General features: G+C 58.1%; 1 non-coding gene across 1 annotated transcript in view; it reads left to right on the top strand.

Moving 5' to 3' along the window:
- Positions 1–9416: 9416 nt before the first annotated feature.
- LOC148314344 (18S ribosomal RNA) overlaps positions 9417–10000 on the top strand; it is a 1933-nt gene continuing 1349 nt past the window's right edge. The window contains exon 1 of the ribosomal RNA XR_015841821.1: positions 9417–10000. This exon is cut by the window's right edge and continues 1349 nt beyond it. This is a non-coding gene — a ribosomal RNA (18S ribosomal RNA).

The raw sequence follows: 10000 nt of genomic DNA, 5'->3' as shown, positions 1-10000 counted from the left end.
CACCTTCCCCGGGCACAGACGGTGCCAAGCGGCCCCTAAGTTTGCCCTTATGGAAGCTCCGGAGGAGGAGTGCATGCTGTGTGACAGTGAAGCCGAATAGGAGCACCTTCCCCGGGCACAGACGGTGCCAAGCGGCCCCTAAGTCTACCCTTATGGAAGCTCCGGAGGAGGAGTGCGGGCGTGTGTCACACTTGGCCCGAATATGAGCACCTTCCCCGGGCACAGGCGGTGCCAAGCGGCCCCTAAGTTTGCCCAAATGGAAGCTCCGGAGGAGGAGTGCGGGCGTGTGTCACACTTGGCCCGAATATGAGCACCTTCCCCGGGCACAGGCGGTGCCAAGCGGCCCCTAAGTTTGCCCAAATGGAAGCTCCGGAGGAGGAGTGCGGGCGTGTGTCACACTTGGCCCGAATATGAGCACCTTCCCCGGGCACAGACGGTGCCAAGCGGCCCCTAAGTTTGCCCAAATGGAAGCTCCGGAGGAGGAGTGCATGCTGCCTGACAGTGAAGCCGACTATGAGCACCTTCCCCGGGCACAGGCGGTGCCAAGCGGCCCCTAAGTCTACCCTCATGGAAGCTCCGGAGGAGGAGTGCGGGCGTGTGTCACACTTGGCCCGAATATGAGCACCTTCCCCGGGCACAGACGGTGCCAAGCGGCCCCTAAGTTTGCCCAAATGGAAGCTCCGGAGGAGGAGTGCACGCTGTGTGACAGTGAAGCCGAATATGAGCACCTTCCCCGGGCACAGGCGGTGCCAAGCGGCCCCTAAGTTTGCCCTTATGGAAGCTCCGGAGGAGGAGTGCATGCTGTGTGACAGTGAAGCCGAATATGAGCACCTTCCCCGGGCACAGGCGGTGCCAAGCGGCCCCTAAGTTTGCCCAAATGGAAGCTCCGGAGGAGGAGTGCGGGCGTGTGTCACACTTGGCCCGAATAGGAGCACCTTCCCCGGGCACGGGCGGTGCCAAGCGGCCCCTAAGTTTGCCCAAATGGAAGCTCCGGAGGAGGAGTGCATGCTGCCTGACAGTGAAGCCGAATATGAGCACCTTCCCCGGGCACAGGCGGTGCCAAGCGGCCCCTAAGTCTACCCTAATGGAAGCTCCGGAGGAGGAGGGCGGGCGTGTGTCACACTTGGCCCGAATAGGAGCACCTTCCCCGGGCACAGGCGGTGCAAAGCGGCCCCTAAGTCGGTAAAGGTTGAAATAAGTAAATAAATACAAAAAGGACGAGGGGGGAAAAAAAAAGGCAAAAACGTATAAAATTCCCCCATTCATTTCAATGGGCTCGGCCGAATTGGGCTTGCGGGACCGCCGAGGGCACGCCGGAGGGCGGTTGAGTCGGTAAAAGTTGAAATAAATGAATAAATACAAAAAGGACGAGGGGGGGAAAAAAAGGCAAAAACGTATAAAATTCCCCCATTCATTTCAATGGGCTCGGCCGAATTGGGCTTGCGGGACCGCCGAGGGCACGCCGGAGGGCGGTTGAGTCGGTAAAAGTTGAAATAAATGAATAAATACAAAAAGAACGAGGGGGGGGGGAAAAAAGGCAAAAACGTATAAAATTCCCCCATTCATTTCAATGGGCTCGGCCGAATTGGGCTTGCGGGACCGCCGAGGGCACGCCGGAGGGCGGTTGAGTCGGTAAAAGTTGAAATAAATGAATAAATACAAAAAGAACGAGGGGGGGAAAAAGGCAAAAACGTATAAAATCCCCCCATTCATTTCAATGGGCTCGGCCGAATTGGGCTTGCGGGACCGCCGAGGGCACGCCGGAGGGCGGTTGAGTCGGTAAAAGTTGAAATAAATGAATAAATACAAAAAGAACGAGGGGGGGAAAAAAAAGGCAAAAACGTATAAAATTCCCCCATTCATTTCAATGGTTCGGCCGAATTGGGCTTGCGGGACCGCCGGGGGCACGCCGGAGGGCGGTTGAGTCGGTAAAAGTTGAAATAAATGAATAAATACAAAAAGAACGGGGGGGGAAAAAAGGCAAAAACGTATAAAATCCCCCATTCATTCAATGGGCTCGGCCGAATTGGGCTTGCGGGACCGCCGAGGGCACGCCGGAGGGCGGTTGAGTCGGTAAAAAGTTGAAATAAATGAATAAATACAAAAAGAACGAGGGGGGGAAAAAAGGCAAAAACGTATAAAATTCCCCCCATTCATTTCAATGGGCTCGGCCGAATTGGGCTTGCGGGACCGCCGAGGGCACGCCGGAGGGCGGTTGAGTCGGTAAAAGTTGAAATAAATGAATAAATACAAAAAGAACGAGGGGGGGGAAAAAAGGCAAAAACGTATAAAATCCCCCCATTCATTTCAATGGGCTCGGCCGAATTGGGCTTGCGGACCGCCGAGGGCACGCCGGAGGGCGGTTGAGTCGGTAAAGTTGAAATAAATGAATAAATACAAAAGAACGAGGGGGGGAAAAAAAAGGCAAAAACGTATAAAATCCCCCCATTCATTTCAATGGTTCGGCCGAATTGGGCTTGCGGGACCGCCGGGGCACGCCGGAGGGCGGTTGAGTCGTAAAAGTTGAAATAAATGAATAAATACAAAAAGAACGAGGGGGGGAAAAAAGGCAAAAACGTATAAAATCCCCCCATTCATTTCAATGGGCTCGGCCGAATTGGGCTTGCGGGACCGCCGAGGGGCACGCCGGAGGGCGGTTGAGTCGTAAAAGTTGAAATAAATGAATAAATACAAAAAGAACGAGGGGGGGGAAAAAAGGCAAAAACGTATAAAATCCCCATTCATTTCAATGGGCTCGGCCGAATTGGGCTTGCGGGACCGCCGAGGGCACGCCGGAGGGCGGTTGAGTCGGTAAAAGTTGAAATAAATGAATAAATACAAAAAGAACGAGGGGGGGGGAAAAAAGGCAAAAACGTATAAAATTCCCCCCATTCATTTCAATGGGCTCGGCCGAATTGGGCTTGCGGGACCGCCGAGGCACGCCGGAGGGCGGTTGAGTCGGTAAAAGTTGAAATAAATGAATAAATACAAAAAGAACGAGGGGGGGGAAAAGAAAAGGCAAAAAACGTATAAAATTCCCCCATTCATTTTCAATGGGCTCGGCTAAAAGAATTGGGCTTGCGGGACCGCCGAGGGCACGCCGGAGGGCGGTTGAGTCGGTAAAAGTTGAAATAAATGAATAAATACAAAAAGAACGAGGGGGGGGGAAAAAAGGCAAAAACGTATAAAATTCCCCCATTCATTTCAATGGGCTCGGCCGAATTGGGCTTGCGGGACCGCCGAGGGCACGCCGGAGGGCGGTTGAGTCGGTAAAAGTTGAAATAAATGAATAAATACAAAAAGAACGAGGGGGGGAAAAAAAAGGCAAAAACGTATAAAATTCCCCCATTCATTTCAATGGGCTCGGCTAAAATGGGCCTGCAGTACTGCCGAGAGGCCGCCGGAGGACGCCCTAGTAGGCAAACGTTGATCCCCACACACGAGGGGTCAGTTAGGCGACCAGGGGTAGCGTTTAGGCGACCAGGGGTAGCGTTTAGGTGACCAGGGGAAGCGTTTAGGCGACCAGGGGTAGCGTTTAGGTGACCAGGGGTAGCGTTTAGGCGACCAGGGGTAGCGTTTAGGCGACCAGGGGTAGCGTTTAGGCGACCAGGGGTAGCTTTTAGGCGACCAGGGGTAGCTTTTAGGCGACCAGGGGTAGCGTTTAGGCGACCAGGGGCGTTGCAGTTCCGCCGAATTGCATTAGGGGCGCTGCAGTAGGCAAACGTTCTTCCCCCCTAGTCAGAGGGTCATTTGCCTACTTCCCAGGTTTACCCGGGTTTTCCAAAACACCTGGGGCACATTTTCAGGGATCACGTTTTTAGAAACAAAAATATTCATAATTTCTTCTAAGTCCCCTTTCCAGCGGGGAACTTTGAAACATTGTATCCGACCACTGAAGGCTGTTGGCGGGCACGGCGCGGCAAACAGCCCGCACTCAGGCATGGAGCTCCGGGGAAAGTTGCCTAATTTCTTCTAAGTCCCCTTTCCAGCGGGGAACTTTGAAACATTGTATCCGACCGTGGAAGGCTGTTGGCGGGCACGGCGCGGCTCATAGCCGGCCCTCAGGCACGGAGCTCCGGGTGAATTTTCACAAATTTCTTCTAAGTCCCCTTTCCAGCGGGGAACTTTGAAACATTGTATCCGACCGTGGAAGGCTGTTGGCGGGCACGGCGCGGCTCATAGCCGGCCCTCGGGCACGGAGCTCCGGGTGAATTTTACAAATTTCTTCTAAGTCCCCTTTCCAGCGGGGAACTTTGAAACATTGTATCCGACCGTGGAAGGCTGTTGGCGGGCACGGCGCGGCTCATAGCCGGCCCTCGGGCACGGAGCTCCGGGTGAATTTTTACAAATTTCTTCTAAGTCCCCTTTCCAGCGGGGAACTTTGAAACATTGTATCCGACCGTGGAAGGCTGTTGGCGGGCACGGCGCGGCTCATAGCCGGCCCTCGGGCACGGAGCTCCGGGTGAATTTTCACAAATTTCTTCTAAGTCCCCTTTCCAGCGGGGAACTTTGAAACATTGTATCCGACCGTGGAAGGCTGTTGGCGGGCACGGCGCGGCTCATAGCCGGCCCTCAGGCACGGAGCTCCGGGTGAATTTTCACAAATTTCTTCTAAGTCCCCTTTCCAGCGGGGAACTTTGAAACATTGTATCCGACCAAAGGAAGGCTGTTGGCGGGCGCGGCGCGGCTCATAGCCGGCCCTCGGGCACGGAGCTCCGGGTGAATTTTACTCAATTCTTCTAAGTCCCCTTTCCAGCGGGGAACTTTCAAACATTGTATCCGACCACTGAAGGCTGTTGGCGGGCGCGGCGCGGCTCATAGCCGGCCCTCAGGCACGGAGCTCCGGGTGAATTTTCACAAATTTCTTCTAAGTCCCCTTTCCAGCGGGGAACTTTGAAACATTGTATCCGACCGTGGAAGGCTGTTGGCGGGCACGGCGCGGCTCATAGCCGGCCCTCGGGCACGGAGCTCCGGGTGAATTTTCACAAATTTCTTCTAAGTCCCCTTTCCAGCGGGGAACTTTGAAACATTGTATCCGACCGTGGAAGGCTGTTGGCGGGCACGGCGCGGCTCATAGCCGGCCCTCGGGCACGGAGCTCCGGGTGAATTTTTACAAATTTCTTCTAAGTCCCCTTTCCAGCGGGGAACTTTGAAACATTGTATCCGACCGTGGAAGGCTGTTGGCGGGCACGGCGCGGCTCATAGCCGGCCCTCGGGCACGGAGCTCCGGGTGAATTTTCACAAATTTCTTCTAAGTCCCCTTTCCAGCGGGGAACTTTGAAACATTGTATCCGACCGTGGAAGGCTGTTGGCGGGCACGGCGCGGCTCATAGCCGGCCCTCGGGCACGGAGCTCCGGATGAATTTTTACAAATTTCTTCTAAGTCCCCTTTCCAGCGGGGAACTTTGAAACATTGTATCCGACCGTGGAAGGCTGTTGGCGGGCACGGCGCGGCTCATAGCCGGCCCTCGGGCACGGAGCTCCGGGTGAATTTTCACAAATTTCTTCTAAGTCCCCTTTCCAGCGGGGAACTTTGAAACATTGTATCCGACCGTGGAAGGCTGTTGGCGGGCGCGGCGCGGCTCATAGCCGGCCCTCGGGCACGGAGCTCCGGGTGAATTTTTACAAATTTCTTCTAAGTCCCCTTTCCAGCGGGGAACTTTGAAACATTGTATCCGACCGTGGAAGGCTGTTGGCGGGCACGGCGGGGCTCATAGCCGGCCCTCGGGCACGGAGCTCCGGGTGAATTTTTACAAATTTCTTCTAAGTCCCCTTTCCAGCGGGGAACTTTGAAACATTGTATCCGACCGTGGAAGGCTGTTGGCGGGCACGGCGGGGCTCATAGCCGGCCCTCGGGCACGGAGCTCCGGGTGAATTTTACAAATTTCTTCTAAGTCCCCTTTCCAGCGGGGAACTTTGAAACATTGTATCCGACCAAAGGAAGGCTGTTGGCGGGCGCGGCGCGGCTCATAGCCGGCCCTCGGGCACGGAGCTCCGGGTGAATTTTACAAATTTCTTCTAAGTCCCCTTTCCAGCGGGGAACTTTGAAACATTGTATCCGACCGTGGAAGGCTGTTGGCGGACGCGGCGCGGCTCACAGCCCGCCCTCAGGCACGGAGCTCCGGGGGAATTTCCCCCTCATTTCTTCTAAGTCCCCTTTCCAGCGGGGAACTTTCAAACATTGTATCCGACCGTGGAAGGCTGTTGGCGGGCACGGCGCGGCTCATAGCCGGCCCTCAGGCACGGAGCTCCGGGTGAATTTGACAAATTCCTTCTAAGTCCCCTTTCCAGCGGGGAACTTTGAAACATTGTATCCGACCGTGGAAGGCTGTTGGCGGGCACGGCGCGGCTCATAGCCGGCCCTCAGGCACGGAGCTCCGGGTGAATTTGACAAATTCCTTCTAAGTCCCCTTTCCAGCGGGGAACTTTGAAACATTGTATCCGACCGTGGAAGGCTGTTGGCGGGCACGGCGCGGCTCATAGCCGGCCCTCAGGCACGGAGCTCCGGGTGAATTTTTACAAATTTCTTCTAAGTCCCCTTTCCAGCGGGGAACTTTGAAACATTGTATCCGACCACTGAAGGCTGTTGGCGGACGCGGCGCGGCTCACAGCCCGCCCTCAGGCACGGAGCTCCGGGGAAATTTGGCTCATTTCTTCTAAGTCCCCTTTCCAGCGGGGACCTTTCAAACATTGTATCCGACCACTGAAGGCTGTTGGCGGGCGCGGCGCGGCTCACAGCCCGCCCTCAGGCACGGAGCTCCGGGGAAATTTGCCTCATTTCTTCTAAGTCCCCTTTCCAGCGGGGAACTTTCAAACATTGTATCCGACCACTGAAGGCTGTTGGCGGGCGCGGCGCGGCTCACAGCCCGCCCTCAGGCACGGAGCTCCGGGGAAATTTGCCTCATTTCTTCTAAGTCCCCTTTCCAGCGGGGAACTTTCATACATTGTATCCGACCACTGAAGGCTGTTGGCGGACGCGGCGCGGCTCACAGCCCGCCCTCAGGCACGGAGCTCCGGGGGAATTTGCCCCCTCATTTCTTCTAAGTCCCCTTTAGGCGACCAGGGGTTGACAATTTAGGTGACCAGGGGTTGACAATTTAGGCGACCAGGGGTGACTTTTAGGCGACCAGGGGTGAGGTTTAGGCGACCAGGGGTGAGGTTTAGGCGACCAGGGGTAGCGTTTAGGCGACCAGGGGCGTTGCAGTTCCGCCGAATTGCATTAGGGGCGCTGCAGTAGGCAAACGTTTTTACCCCTAGTCAGAGGGTCATTTGCCTACTTCCCAGGTTTACCCGGGTTTTCCAAAACACCTGGGGCACATTTTTAGGAACCACGTTTTTAGAAACAAAAATTCTTCTATGTCCACCTCCGTGAAAGAAATTGCCCAATGGTTCCCGCGGAAGAGAGCTGCCAGGCGGACGCATACTGCAATAACGGCCGCCCTGGCGCTCTGGTGGATGTTATCCTCGAAATTTCTTCTATGTGCCCATTCCAGCGGGCAACTTGCGAACAATGGTGTCCGACCATGGAAGGCTGTTGGCGGACGCGGCGCGGCTCACAGCCCGCCCTCAGGCACGGAGCTCCGGGGGAATTTTCCCCTCATTTCTTCTAAGTCCCCATTCCAGCGGGGAGCTTGCAAACGTGGTATCCGACCACTGAAGGCTGTTGGCGGGCACGGCCCCACCAGCGCAACACGGCACTTCCTATGACTCGGGTCCGACGCAGGAGGAGCGGTCCTCCCGGCCCCGCCACACGGCACTTCCTATGACTCGGGTCCGACGCAGGAGGAGCGGTCCTCCCGGCCCCGCCACACGGCACTTCCTATGACTCGGGTCCGACGCAGGAGGAGCGGTCCTCCCGGCCCCGCCACACGGCACTTCCTATGACTCGGGTCCGACGCAGGAGGAGCGGTCCTCCCGGCCCCGCCACACGGCACTTCCCATGACTCGGGTCCGACGCAGGAGGAGCGGTCCTCCCGGCCCCACCACCGCCACACGGCACTTCCCATGACCCGGGTCCGACGCAGGAGGAGCGGTCCTCCCGGCCCCACCGCAACACACACAACCACTGACCGATTGGCAATCATGACCCGCCATCGGAGGGCCCCTGCCGGCCCCGGCCTCGCGCCGGGGTGTTCGGGTGGACGGTTCCTTCGGCCTGCGGGTCGACCTCTGAGCGTTGGCCGGCACCGCAGCACACACAACCACTGACCGATTGGCAATCATGACCCGCCATCGGAGGGCCCCTGCCGGCCCCGGCCTCGCGCCGGGGTGTTCGGGTGGACGGTTCCTTCGGCCTGCGGGTCGACCTCTGAGCGTTGGCCGGCACCGCAGCACACACATAACCACTGACCGATTGGCAATCATGACCCGCCATCGGAGGGCCCCTGCCGGCCCCGGCCTCGCGCCGGGGTGTTCGGGTGGACGGTTCCTTCGGCCTGCGGGTCGACCTCTGAGCGTTGGCCGGCACCGCATCACCGCAGCACACATAACCACTGACCGATTGGCAATCATGACCCGCCATCGGAGGGCCCCTGCCGGCCCCGGCCTCGCGCCGGGGTGTTCGGGTGGACGGTTCCTTCGGCCTGCGGGTCGACCTCTGCGCGTTGGCCGGCACTTCCCTACCGTTACCCCCCCACCCCTGGGGTTGTGACAAAACGGCACTTCCTATGACTCGGGTCCGACGCTGGAGGAGCGGTCCTCCCGGCCCATCTCGCACCCACACCCTGACATATACTGCACCACACCAACCACTGACCGATTGGCAAGCATGACCCGCCATCGGAGGGCCCCTGCCGGCCCCGGCCTCGCGCCGGGGTGTTCGGGTGGACGGTTCCTTCGGCCTGCGGATCGACCTCTAGCGCACCAACCAGCGCGAAACCGCTTTCGTCGCGAGACCGAGACGACCCTGTCGCGTGCCCGTTGGCCACACGGGCCCAGAGATGTCCTACACGGGAGTTCCGCCGCGCTCGCGGGTACCCCGCGCCGCCCCGCCACGAGAGGGGCGCGGGAGCCCAGGCCCGCATCAGCCGAGCGGTCCTTTCCGAAAAAGCATGTTTCTCAAACCCTACCGGCGTCTGTCAGAAGACGCCGCCTCCGAGTGCGTGTTGCGGTCGCGGGCGTGCGGGCGGCTCCGGCTCCCTCCCGCGACTGACCGCCACGCGGTAACGCGGCCTCTACGGACCGAGTACATACCGAGGCCCAGCCGACTTCCTCACCGCGCACGGGGGCTGAATCGTAACGGAAATTTCGGTAGCCCACGTCCGAAATAAATATGAAAGAAACGAGGGAGGCTGGGGTGCCGCCGGGGGTAACCCCGCGGGAGGCCGTCTCCCGCGGGCGCCGCCCGGTCCCCGCGCCCGGCTCCCCGCTCAGCTCCGGTTCCAATGCAAGAAACACAGACCGCCGGACGCGAGGGCTACCTGGTTGATCCTGCCAGTAGCATATGCTTGTCTCAAAGATTAAGCCATGCAAGTCTAAGTACACACGGTTCCGATACAGTGAAACTGCGAATGGCTCATTAAATCAGTTATGGTTCCTTTGATCGCTCCACCGTTACTTGGATAACTGTGGCAATTCTAGAGCTAATACATGCAAACGAGCGCCGACCCGTCTCCGCGGGGACGCGCGCATTTATCAGACCCAAAACCCACGCGGGTTCGGTTTGCCGCGGTGCAGCGGGCCCGCCGGCTTTCACAGCCGGCGGGCTGTCGGTCTCCGCGGTGCCGCCGGCCCGGCCCCCCCTTTGGTGACTCTAGATAACGCCCGAGCCGATCGCCGGCCCCCCCGCGGCGGCGACGTCTCATTCGAATGTCTGCCCTATCAACTTTCGATGGTACTTTCTGCGCCTACCATGGTGACAACGGGTAACGGGGAATCAGGGTTCGATTCCGGAGAGGGAGCCTGAGAAACGGCTACCACATCCAAGGAAGGCAGCAGGCGCGCAAATTACCCACTCCCGACACGGGGAGGTAGTGACGAAAAATAACAATACAGGACTCTT

The sequence above is a fragment of the Idiotropiscis lumnitzeri genome, unplaced genomic scaffold (genome assembly GCF_059441095.1).
Source record: "Idiotropiscis lumnitzeri isolate Australia: NSW breed Sydney's pygmy pipehorse unplaced genomic scaffold, RoL_Ilum_1.0 HiC_scaffold_320, whole genome shotgun sequence".
Classification (NCBI taxonomy): Eukaryota; Metazoa; Chordata; class Actinopteri; order Syngnathiformes; family Syngnathidae; genus Idiotropiscis; species Idiotropiscis lumnitzeri.
The sequence above is the reverse complement of the archived record's forward strand: the minus strand, read 5'-3'. Positions and strand labels throughout refer to the sequence as shown.